Genomic DNA, 12,877 nt, shown 5'->3' with positions numbered 1-12,877 from the left:
AACATTTTTTATACTTGATGAACCGACATTGACACATCATGATTAGCAAAGTCCATAGCTTACATTAGGGTGTTATTGTTTTATGATTTTAAACAAAGTATAATGACATGTATCTATCAGTATAGGATCATGAGGAGTATTTTCAGTGTCCTAAAAATCCTCTATACTCCACTAATTCCTTCCTTCCTCCCTCCCAACTTCTGATAACCATGGATCTTTATACTATTTACGTTATTTTGCCCTTTTCAGAATGTCATATAGTTGGGATCACAAAGTATGTAGAATTTTCAAATTGACTTCTTTCACTTATATATGTTTGAGTTGCCTCTATGTCTTCCCATGACTTGATAGTTCTTATCTTCTTAGCACTGAATAATATTCTGTTATTTGGATGTACTACAGTTTACTTATTCATTCACCTACTGAAAGACATCTTGTTTTTTTCCAAGTTTTGGCAATTATTAATAAAACTACTCTACATATCTGTGTGCAACTTTTTGTGTGAGCATAAATTTTCAACTCCTTTGGGTAAGTTCCAAGGAGTGTAATTGCTAAATTGTACGGTAAGAGTATGTTTAGTTTCATAATATGTTTAGTTTCATAATAACCTTTTAAGTGAAATAACCTTGGCTTATTAAAGAAATGAAAAATAACATCTTTTAGAATAAGAGAAATATTTTCTTTTCCTCTTTCTTTTATCCCATCTTATTGAAAAACAAAGACAACAGAAAATGAGCTATCTACTTTCCAGAGATGGTAAACTTTTATGGTTGACAAAAAAACACTTGATCTCCTGTCAACCTTATGCTAACAACCAAATTGCCTGGCATTAAAATTGTATGCTGCTATTTTTTTTTTCCCTGATGTAAATCGTTTGAATAGTGTCATGGATTAAATAATATTCGAAGAAAATAGTCTAAAGATAATATCTTTTCATCAGGTCCTACTGAAATATATAAACTAACTATATATATTTCATATATTTTTAATCTAGCATATATTATATAAAACAATCTATTATAATTGAATTTAACACACCCCTTCATTTTCAAGAGAATTTTAACTTACTTCAATTGATCTTTGGTATATGTGGAGATTTTCCAAACTACTCACATGATGTTTATTCTTTCAAGGGAAAATGACTGAGAAATGTAGGAATCATAATAGAATTTCTGGTATGATAAGTAATACTCACAAATGATTGACTGAGGAATGGGTAAAGCATTTATTCCTGCAATTTTCTTTTTATTGCATAACCTCATTGGACCAGAGAACTATATATTGACTATGTCATTTTTTGCATATTCTTTAAATCTGAATCATTTTAAATCAAATTAAAAAACATCAGCAGTTTGGTGCCGCCTTCAGACCAGGGCCTGATCCTGGAGACCCGGGATGGAGTCCCACATCTGGCCCCCTGCATGGAGCCTGCTCCTCCCTCTGCCTGTGTCTCTGCCCCTCTCTCTCTGTGTATCTCATGAATAGATAAATAAAATCTTAAAAAAAATTAAAAAACATGATAGGCATCCTTTTTCTGATACAGAAAATTAAAATATCCATAACACTAAAAACTATATCTGCCTTTAATATTGTTATTCAAGATAATGCCCAATATAAATAAATTTTGGTTTGGAAGATTTATGGAGGGCATTTCTCTCAAGGTCTGTATTAGAAAAAGCATTGTCTTCCTGAGAAACTTGTAATTACTGGTTAGTATCATGTATTGTCAACATATAGCATTTTACTTGCTAGATTTTTTTCAGAAATCAGTAAGCTCATACTCAGCTTATTTTTCAGCTCAAAAGATATATATTGTGTAGTACCAGATAATGTGAACTGTTGAATCTCTCTTGACTCATATAATTGACAAATTAATTAGTGGTTTTAGTTTACCCTAATTTTATTTTTTATTTCCAAAATAATTATATTTCAATGCCATGATTTTGTAAATCATCTTGATTTTTTTTCTTTATTCAAGACAAGGAAAATGCAATAAATAATGCAAAATCAAATGGATTGATCAAAATGTGCTTACTCATTTAGTGTCCACAGTAAATATTTTAAGACTGAAACTATCATATATTTTATTTTATCCTTTCAGTATATACCCACTGATAATTTTAACAGAATCATTAAAAAAGTTGGACTATTAATCAAATGCTTCTTTTTTTTTTTTTTTTTTTAATGATAGTTACAGAGAGAGAGAGAGGGAGGCAGAGACACAGGCAGAGGGAGAAGCAGGCTCCATGCACTGGGAGCCTGATGTGGGATTCGATCCCGGGTCTCCGGGATCACGCCCTGGGCCAAACGCAGGCGCCAAACCGCTGCGCCACCCAGGGATCCCTCAAATGCTTTTGTTCAAGAAAATGGGACTGGTAGTTTAGTCCTCAAATTCATCTCACGCCTGTGTGCCAGAGATTTACATTGACTTATTTAAAAACTCTTGAACTTGCTGAAGGTATACATTCAGTAATGCTTTGCACAAATAAGTGTTTCAAATATTTATTGAATATAAATCCAAAGTTATAAGATAAATCATCTATTTTTAGTTATTTTAAGGTGAGTTTGAGAAATAGTAATTTGTGATATGTGAAAACTTTACTAAAATAATGCAATCATTTCACTAGTATATTTATGCATGTTATAAAATTCTTATTATTTACATTTTTACCTTACAAAAATTCAGGATATGTTAAGTTACTAAATATATAGCATTTTCTTTTTAAAAAATATTTTATTTATTTATTCATGAGAAACACACAGAGAGAGGCAGAGACATAGGCAGAGGGAGAAACAGGCTCCCTCCAGGAAGCCTGATGTGGGACTTGATCCCAGGATTCTGGGATCGTGACCTGAGCCAAAGGCAGATACTCAACCACTGAGCCACCCAGGCATCCCAATATAGAGCATTTTCAACAATAAATATACTTACTTCTTGATATATTATAATATGGTAGCTTTTACTCAGTGGATATAATAATATATTTAATGTTTTATGATTATCTTAGCTTTGTTGGTTTTCTATCAAGATAATCATGATAATCAATATAAAAGTATTATAGCAATTATGTATCTTTAAATGGTGTAACTGAAAGTTGTAATGGACATTATAATTCCTTAAAATGTCTTATAAAATTATATCAGCTTCTTTCTGCTTAGTCCTGGTGACACTTACCTCTATTTAATCTGTATACTGTGAAAATGGAATTTTAATGCAAAACCATAAATGATACATTAATAAACACATGACTAATATCTAACCCTCTACTCAGTTAATAGATGGAGTTTTAAACATTATGAAACAATTATACAATTTTTAACAAACATAAAATTACATTACACATTATTGTTGAAATAGCAATCATCCTAGCACATGAATCTGGCCAAGAAAATGTCAAAGGACATAAGGATAATAGCTTGTATGTAAAAAAAAACAAAAACCAAAAACAGTAAGACATTCTTAATAACCTCCAGTGAAATAATGAAGAAATTTCACCATAACATCACCATTTATTAAGGTAATAGATTTGTGAGGAAAATACATGTTGAAAAGCATTATTAGTTGCTCATGTCTATCAGAATTTAGAAAATAACTTGGTTTTACCATAGCTTGCTCTGAAATTCAAGATTGTCAATTTTCAATAAACTTTCAAGAGACAAGAAACTTGAAGGGGTAAAGTGTGAAAGCAAACAATACATTTAACTTTGGAAGAGCTAAAGTAAATTCAGATAAAAAACCTGGAAAATACTTCACAGATTTCATCTGAACAGGTTAGGAGTAGCCTCTCTCCATGAATGGAGTCATGGACCATGTTTTTCTTAGACTGCAATATTCACTGAAATTACCATAGCTCAAACATCTTAATTTATAAATGTGGACTCACAGAAGTGATCATTATTCATTATATTTTTGCTGGATTTATGGCATATGATTTTTTTTGTGAAATATGCTATAAATCCTACAATTATTAATGAAATTATCAGATATATGGAGGGATACAGTAAATTGTAGAGTATAGAGAAGTTTAGAGAGGAAACATGACATAAAAAAGGCAAGAAATTGCTTTTCTCTTAAAAGATGAACAGAAGGTAAAAATACACCATTACTGCTGAAGAAAACTCTTGGCCAATGTACAGAATTTTAAAAATCAAATCAAATCAATTCATGGGGTTTAAATCTATTTGAAATGGGAGAATAAAAGTAAGTCCATCATGAAGATTTAAATGCACTTCAAAATAAAAATATTTAAATCATGTTTGAAGAGATCATTTCAAAGGTTTTAGGAAATTTGTCTTTAATAGTCTTTTAATCTAAGTGTCAAATTATTTTAGAAGTAGTCAAAGTGCTATTTATAAAGATATTATTTGGTATGTGTAGAGCAGTATTGAAAGGATATGTATTAAAGCAAGTTTGGGCCAAATTGTTAAAAATCTTAATGCCTGGAAAAGCTTTCTTTTAAATTACATTCAATGAGTTCCTATTGAAGGAATTGACCATGTCTATGGCATGATCAAAGTGAAATTTGAAATTTAGTTCAAAGACAAACTGGTCAGAGGCAAATATGTTAAGTTACAATAGTTAGAAACTTAGAGAATTGATTGAAATCTGAAGTCCTGTGGCTGAGATGTGATCAATGTGCTATCAGTCAAATTGCTTAAACTATTTTCTACATTGAGATTATCTTTCTAGTCATTTTATGTTAGCTTCAAATGGAACAATATATCAGAACACTCACTGTACAGTTTATGTTCTTATATAAATATATAGTTTTATGGAGGTGGAGAATATATGGATTTAAAAGATGAGTTTGTTAGAGAGTCCATATCAATAGAACTTAATAGCTGACTAGATAAGTGGAAGGATAAAAAAGAAGATGGAAAGAATATTAGCAAATTTATCTTCAGATGTAAATAGGATCTATAGCTAATATAGTTGCTCAGTCATCCCTGACTACTAAATATAATGTAATCTGAGTTCAAGATCCTATAACAGAATAAATGAGATTGTCATTGCCATCAATATGGTGAGGACATTACTAAGGTCTGACCATAATTGGAGATTTTCAGAAAATAGCTTCCTGGAAGGGGAAAAAAAAATAATTTGTGCTGCTCCTTTAAGACTGCAGAGTGAGAAGATGGCGGAAGAGTAGGGTCCCCAAATCACCTGTCTCCACCAAACTACCTAGAAAACCTTCAAATTATCCTGAAAATCTATGAATTCGGCCTGAGATTTAAAGAGAGACCAGCTGGAATGCTACAGTGAGAAGAGTTCGCGCTTCTATCAAGGTAGGAAGACGGGGAAAAAGAAGTAAAGAAACAAAGGCCTCCAGGGGGGAGGGGCCCGCGAGGAGCCGGGCTGAGGCCGGGGCGAGTGTCCCCAGGACAGGAGAGCCCCGTCCCGGAGGAGCAGGAGCTGCACCGACCTTCCCGGGGGAAAGGGGCTCCAGGGAGGTGGAGCAGGACCCAGGAGGGCGGGGATGCCCTCGGGCTCCCGGGGACAGTAACAGGCACCTGCGCCCCGGGAGAGTGCGCCGAGCTCCCTAAGGGCTGCAGCGCGCACGGCGGGACCCGGCGGGACCCGGCGGGACCCGGAGCCGCTGAAGGGGCTCGGGCGGCAGCTCCGCGGAGGGGGTTGCGCGGCCCGGGAGCGCGAATCCAACAGCGCAGGCTCCAGAGCACAGGGCGCCGGGACACAGCCCAGGATCCCGCCTCCCCCGGGACAGGCAGAGGCCGGGAGGGCCCAGGACAGCGAGGACGCTCCTGCCCCAGCTGAGCACATCAGCGGCCCCGCCCCGGAGCCTCCAGGCCCTGCAGACGGAGTTCCTGCCGGAGCTGAATCCAGGTTTCCAGAGCTGCCCCGCCACTGGGGCTGTTCCTCCTGCGGCCTCACGGGGTAAACAACCCCCACCGAGCCCTGCACCAGGCAGGGGCACAGCAGCTCCCCCAACTGCTCACACCTGAAAATCAGCACAACAGGCCCCTCCCCCAGAACACCAGCTAGACGGACAACTTCCAGGAGAAGCCAAGGGACTTAAAGTACACAGAATCAGAAGATACTCCCCCGTGGTTCTTTTTTTGTTTGTTTGTTTTTGTTTTTGTTTTTGTTTTGTTTTGCTTTTTGATTTGGTTCCTTCCCCCACCCCCTTTTTTTCTCCTTTCTTTTTCTTTCTCTTTTTCTTCTTTTTTTTTTTTTTTTCCTTTTTTTCGTTTTTTTTCTTTTTCTTCCCCTTTTTTTTTCTCTTTCTCTTTTCTTTCCTTCTTTCTCTCCTCTCTTTTTCTCTTTTTCCCAATACAACTTGCTTTTGGCCACTCTGCACTGAGCAAAATGACTAGAAGGAAAACCTCACCTCAAAAGAAAGATTCAGAAACAGTCCTCTCTCCCACAGAGTTACAAAGTCTGGATTACAATTCAATGTCAGAAAGCCAGTTCAGAAGCACTATTATACAGCTACTGGTGGCTCTAGAAAAAAGTATAAAGGACTCAAGAGACTTCATGACTGCAGAATTTAGAGCTAATCAGGCAGAAATTAAAAATCAATTGAATGAGATGCAATCCAAACTAGAAGTCCTAACGACGAGGGTTAACGAGGTGGAAGAACGAGTGAGTGACCTAGAAGACAAGTTGATAGCAAAGAGGGAAACTGAGGAAAAAAGAGACAAACAATTAAAAGACCATGAAGATAGATTAAGGGAAATAAACGACAGCCTGAGGAAGAAAAACCTACGTTTAATTGGGGTTCCCGAGGGCGCCGAAAGGGACAGAGGGCCAGAATATGTATTTGAACAAATTCTAGCTGAAAACTTTCCTAATCTGGGAAGGGAAACAGGCATTCAGATCCAGGAAATAGAGAGATCCCCCCCTAAAATCAATAAAAACCGTTCAACACCTCGACATTTAATTGTGAAGCTTGCAAATTCCAAAGATAAGGAGAAGATCCTTAAAGCAGCAAGAGACAAGAAATCCCTGACTTTTATGGGGAGGAGTATTAGGGTAACAGCAGACCTCTCCACAGAGACCTGGCAGGCCAGAAAGGGCTGGCAGGATATATTCAGGGTCCTAAAGGAGAAGAACATGCAACCAAGAATACTTTATCCAGCAAGGCTCTCATTCAAAATGGAAGGAGAGATAAAGAGCTTCCAAGACAGGCAGCAACTAAAAGAATATGTGACCTCCAAACCAGCTCTGCAAGAAATTTTAAGGGGGCCTCTTAAAATTCCCCTTTAAGAAGAAGTTCAGTGGAACAGTCCACAAAAACAAAGACTGAATAGATATCATGATGACACTAAACTCATATCTCTCAATAGTAACTCTGAATGTGAACGGGCTTAATGACCCCATCAAAAGGCGCAGGGTTTCAGACTGGATAAAAAAGCAGGACCCATCTATTTGCTGTCTACAAGAGACTCATTTTAGACAGAAGGACACCTACAGCCTGAAAATAAAAGGTTGGAGAACCATTTACCATTCGAATGGTCCTCAAAAGAAAGCAGGGGTAGCCATCCTTATATCAGATAAACTAAAATTTACCCCAAAGACTGTAGTGAGAGATGAAGAGGGACACTATATCATACTTAAAGGATCTATTCAACAAGAGGACTTAACAATCCTCAATATATATGCTCTGAATGTGGGAGCTGCCAAATATATAAATCAATTATTAACCAAAGTGAAGAAATACTTAGATAATAATACACTTATACTTGGTGACTTCAATCTAGCTCTTTCTATACTCGATAGGTCTTCTAAGCAAAACATCTCCAAAGAAACGAGAGCTTTAAATGATACACTGGACCAGATGGATTTCACAGATATCTACAGAACTTTACATCCAAACTCAACTGAATACACATTCTTCTCAAGCGCACATGGAACTTTCTCCAGAATAGACCACATATTGGGTCACAAATCGGGTCTGAACCAATACCAAAAGATTGGGATTGTCCCCTGCATATTCTCGGACCATAATGCCTTGAAATTAGAACTAAATCACAACAAGAAGTTTGGAAGGACCTCAAACACGTGGAGGTTAAGGACCATCCTGCTAAAAGATAAAAGGGTCAACCAGGAAATTAAGGAAGAATTAAAAAGATTCATGGAAACTAATGAGAATGAAGATACAACCGTTCAAAATCTTTGGGATGCAGCAAAAGCAGTCCTAAGGGGGAAATACATCGCAATACAAGCATCCATTCAAAAACTGGAAAGAACTCAAATACAAAAGCTAACCTTACACATAAAGGAGCTAGAGAAAAAACAGCAAATAGATCCTACACCCAAGAGAAGAAGGGAGTTAATAAAGATTCGAGCAGAACTCAACGAAATCGAGACCAGAAGAACTGTGGAACAGATCAACAGAACCAGGAGTTGGTTCTTTGAAAGAATTAATAAGATAGATAAACCATTAGCCAGCCTTATTAAAAAGAAGAGAGAGAAGACTCAAATTAATAAAATCATGAATGAGAAAGGAGAGATCACTACCAACACCAAGGAAATACAAACGATTTTAAAAACATATTATGAACAGCTATACGCCAATAAATTAGGCAATCTAGAAGAAATGGACGCATTCCTGGAAAGCCACAAACTACCAAAACTGGAACAGGAAGAAATAGAAAACCTTAACAGGCCAATAACCAGGGAGGAAATTGAAGCAGTCATCAAAAACCTCCCAAGACACAAGAGTCCAGGGCCAGATGGCTTCCCAGGAGAATTTTATCAAACGTTTAAAGAAGAAATCATACCTATTCTCCTAAAGCTGTTTGGAAAGATAGAAAGAGATGGAGTACTTCCAAATTCGTTCTATGAAGCCAGCATCACCTTAATCCCAAAGCCAGACAAAGACCCCGCCAAAAAGGAGAATTACAGACCAATATCCCTGATGAACATGGATGCAAAAATTCTCAACAAGATACTGGCCAATAGGATCCAACAGTACATTAAGAAAATTATTCACCATGACCAAGTAGGATTTATCCCTGGGACACAAGGCTGGTTCAACACCCGTAAAACAATCAATGTGATTCATCATATCAGCAAGAGAAAAACCAAGAACCATATGATCCTCTCATTGGATGCAGAGAAAGCATTTGACAAAATACAGCATCCATTCCTGATCAAAACTCTTCAGAGTGTAGGGATAGAGGGAACATTCCTCGACATCTTAAAAGCCATCTATGAAAAGCCCACAGCAAATATCATTCTCAATGGGGAAGCACTGGGAGCCTTTCCCCTAAGATCAGGAACAAGACAGGGATGTCCACTCTCACCACTGCTATTCAACATAGTGCTGGAAGTCCTAGCCTCAGCAATCAGACAACAAAAAGACATTAAAGGCATTCAAATTGGCAAAGAAGAAGTCAAACTCTCTCTCTTCGCCGATGACATGATACTCTACATAGAAAACCCAAAAGTCTCCACCCCAAGATTGCTAGAACTCATACAGCAATTCGGTAGAGTGGCAGGATACAAAATCAATGCCCAGAAGTCAGTGGCATTTCTATACACTAACAATGAGACTGAAGAAAGAGAAATTAAGGAGTCAATCCCATTCACAATTGCACCCAAAAGCATAAGATACCTAGGAATAAACCTCACCAAAGATGTAAAGGATCTATACCCTCAAAACTATAGAACACTTCTGAAAGAAATTGAGGAAGACACAAAGAGATGGAAAAATATTCCATGCTCATGGATTGGCAGAATTAATATTGTGAAAATGTCAATGTTACCCAGGGCAATATACACGTTTAATGCAATCCCTATCAAAATACCATGGACTTTCTTCAGAGAGTTAGAACAAATTATTTTAAGATTTGTGTGGAATCAGAAAAGACCCCGAATAGCCAGGGGAATTTTAAAAAAGAAAACCATATCTGGGGGCATCACAATGCCAGATTTCAGGTTGTACTACAAAGCTGTGGTCATCAAGACAGTGTGGTACTGGCACAAAAACAGACACATAGATCAGTGGAACAGAATAGAGAATCCAGAAGTGGACCCTGAACTTTATGGGCAACTAATATTCGATAAAGGAGGAAAGACTATCCATTGGAAGAAAGACAGTCTCTTCAATAAATGGTGCTGGGGAAATTGGACATCCACATGCAGAAGAATGAAACTAGACCACTCTCTTTCACCATACACAAAGATAAACTCAAAATGGATGAAAGATCTAAATGTGAGACAAGATTCCATCCAAATCCTAGAGAAGAACACAGGCAACACCCTTTTTGAACTCGGCCGTAGTAACTTCTTGCAAGATACATCCACAAAGGCAAAAGAAACAAAAGCAAAAATGAACTATTGGGACTTCATCAAGATAAGAAGCTTTTGCACAGCAAAGGATACAGTCAACAAAACTCAAAGACAACCTACAGAATGGGAGAAGATATTTGCAAATGACATATCAGATAAAGGGCTAGTTTCCAAGATCTATAAAGAACTTATTAAACTCAACACCAAAGAAACAAACAATCCAATCATGAAATGGGCAAAAGACATGAACAGAAATCTCACAGAGGAAGACATAGACATGGCCAACATGCATATGAGAAAATGCTCTGCATCACTTGCCATCAGGGAAATACAAATCAAAACTACAATGAGATACCACCTCACACCAGTGAGAATGGGGAAAATTAACAAGGCAGGAAACAACAAATGTTGGAGAGGATGCGGAGAAAAGGGAACCCTCTTACACTGTTGGTGGGAATGTGAACTGGTGCAGCCACTCTGGAAAACTGTGTGGAGGTTCCTCAAACAGTTAAAAATATACCTGCCCTACGACCCAGCAATTGCACTGTTGGGGATTTACCCCAAAGATACAAATGCAATGAAACGCCGGGACACCTGCACCCCGATGTTTCTAGCAGCAATGGCCACTATAGCCAAACTGTGGAAGGAGCCTCGGTGTCCAACGAAAGATGAATGGATAAAGAAGATGTGTTTTATGTATACAATGGAATATTACTCAGCTATTAGAAATGACAAATACCCACCATTTGCTTCAACGTGGATGGAACTGGAGGGTATTATGCTGAGTGAAGTAAGTCAGTCGGAGAAGGACAAACATTGTATGTTCTCATTCATTTGGGGAATATAAATAATAGTGAAAGGGAAAATAAGGGAAGGGAGAAGAAATGTGTGGGAAATATCAGAAAGAGAGACAGAACGTAAAGACTGCTAACTCTGGGAAACGAACTAGGGGTGGTAGAAGGGGAGGAGGGCGGGGGGTGGGAGTGAATGGGTGACGGGCACTGGGTATTATTCTGTACGTTAGTAAACTGAACACCAATAAAAAAAAAATGCCTTTAAAAAAAAATAAAAATAAAAAAATAAAAAAATAAAAAAAAAAAAAAAAAAAAAAGACTGCAGAGTGATTTGGGGATCATAATGAATCCTGGAGTTCACTTGACTTGCTTACTCAGTTTCCTTCAGGTGACTTCTTCATGCAGATTTCCTTGACTCATCTTTATTTTTCATCTGGTATTGTTGGTTTCATTAAAAAAAAAAAAAAAAAAGTGACTTTTTTTTTCAAGAATTCTGAAGAATTTTCTTATATTTTAAAAACAACTTTGAATCAGGAAGGAAGTGGCAAAGTACACAACAAAAAGAAGATGAAATGCTACAAGAGTAATTAAAGGAAAAAGTCTCTCAAGTGTTGCTTGGTAGCTATGGGTACTTTGATTCCAAAACTATGAAACTTTCTGACAATTTTGAAGGAGGCTCTGGGAAGTGGGGCAGGGGCAGGGTAGCAGATGGTCCTGGAGCCATACTCAGGGAAGAAGTGCTTAAACTGAATGCCCTTTATGATTTGCTGCCACTTGTACAACACTAGTTTAGTGGATCCATAAGGATCCACATTTCTCTTTTTGCTTACCACAAGATAACCAAAGAGAGAAATATCAAATTTTACAACAGATTGGTATAAAATCATAGAACTATAGCTGTAAAAAAAATATAGTAATAAATGAAAATAATTGCAAAGTTTGCAATTCACTTTTAATTTCAAAAAAGTATGTAACTACCATAATCTTTGAATTTAGAATCTTATTTAAAAATGTATCATAAAAAGAAACTATATATAAATACACAATTCATATGTACAAAATAGAGCAAATTGTAGTCTTAAAGTGTGACAGTTTGCTGTGGTAAAACATTACCATTTACTTCTCAATCAAGATTTACCTGACTATAATATATAAGGATAGGAAAATATATTTTATTACATAAGCAGTGATAGAAATTAAAACAAAGAATTATTAAAGAGATTAAAAATATATGTTTGTGGAAAATGTGAAAGGAGAAATTTTGGGACAAGTGCTGCATCTAATAGACAAAAGCAATAATCTTGTTGGATAATCAAAATCATCTTGTTATGTAATTGAATATGCCCGATTTATTTTATAGAAATGATGTAGCTTCCCCTTCTGTTTTGAATGAATGAACAAATCACATAACTGCTCAGTAGTTTGCTTGTACAGGCAAAAGATATGCAAATATGAGGCCACTATATAAAACAGCAAAGTAAATTATATCCTTGGTTAAATATTTTGTATGTATTTAGTAGCAGAATATTATCATTAAGCATTAACTTAGGAACAAAATACATATTTTGCCACACAAGAAATAGAGGGGTAATAATGTTCAACACTGAACATTTTCTAGTTTTGTCATCGTGGAGGAGTCTCCGCTGGGGAATATGAGTATTTGGCACAATCATGTAAATATATTAAGCAGTTGTCAAGAATGAATGAAATTTTCTCAATGACATTGACATTTAAGCAATGAATGTAAAATATTTTGTAGGTGCTAGCAGTGGTATACACCAGAAGTGACAGTTTTGGTGTTTTCTTTTTTTTTTTCTTTTGCGGAATC

The sequence above is a fragment of the Canis lupus genome, chromosome 3, assembly GCF_003254725.2.
Source record: "Canis lupus dingo isolate Sandy chromosome 3, ASM325472v2, whole genome shotgun sequence".
In the NCBI taxonomy this organism is placed as follows: Eukaryota; Metazoa; Chordata; class Mammalia; order Carnivora; family Canidae; genus Canis; species Canis lupus.
This window is presented reverse-complemented; position numbering follows the sequence as displayed.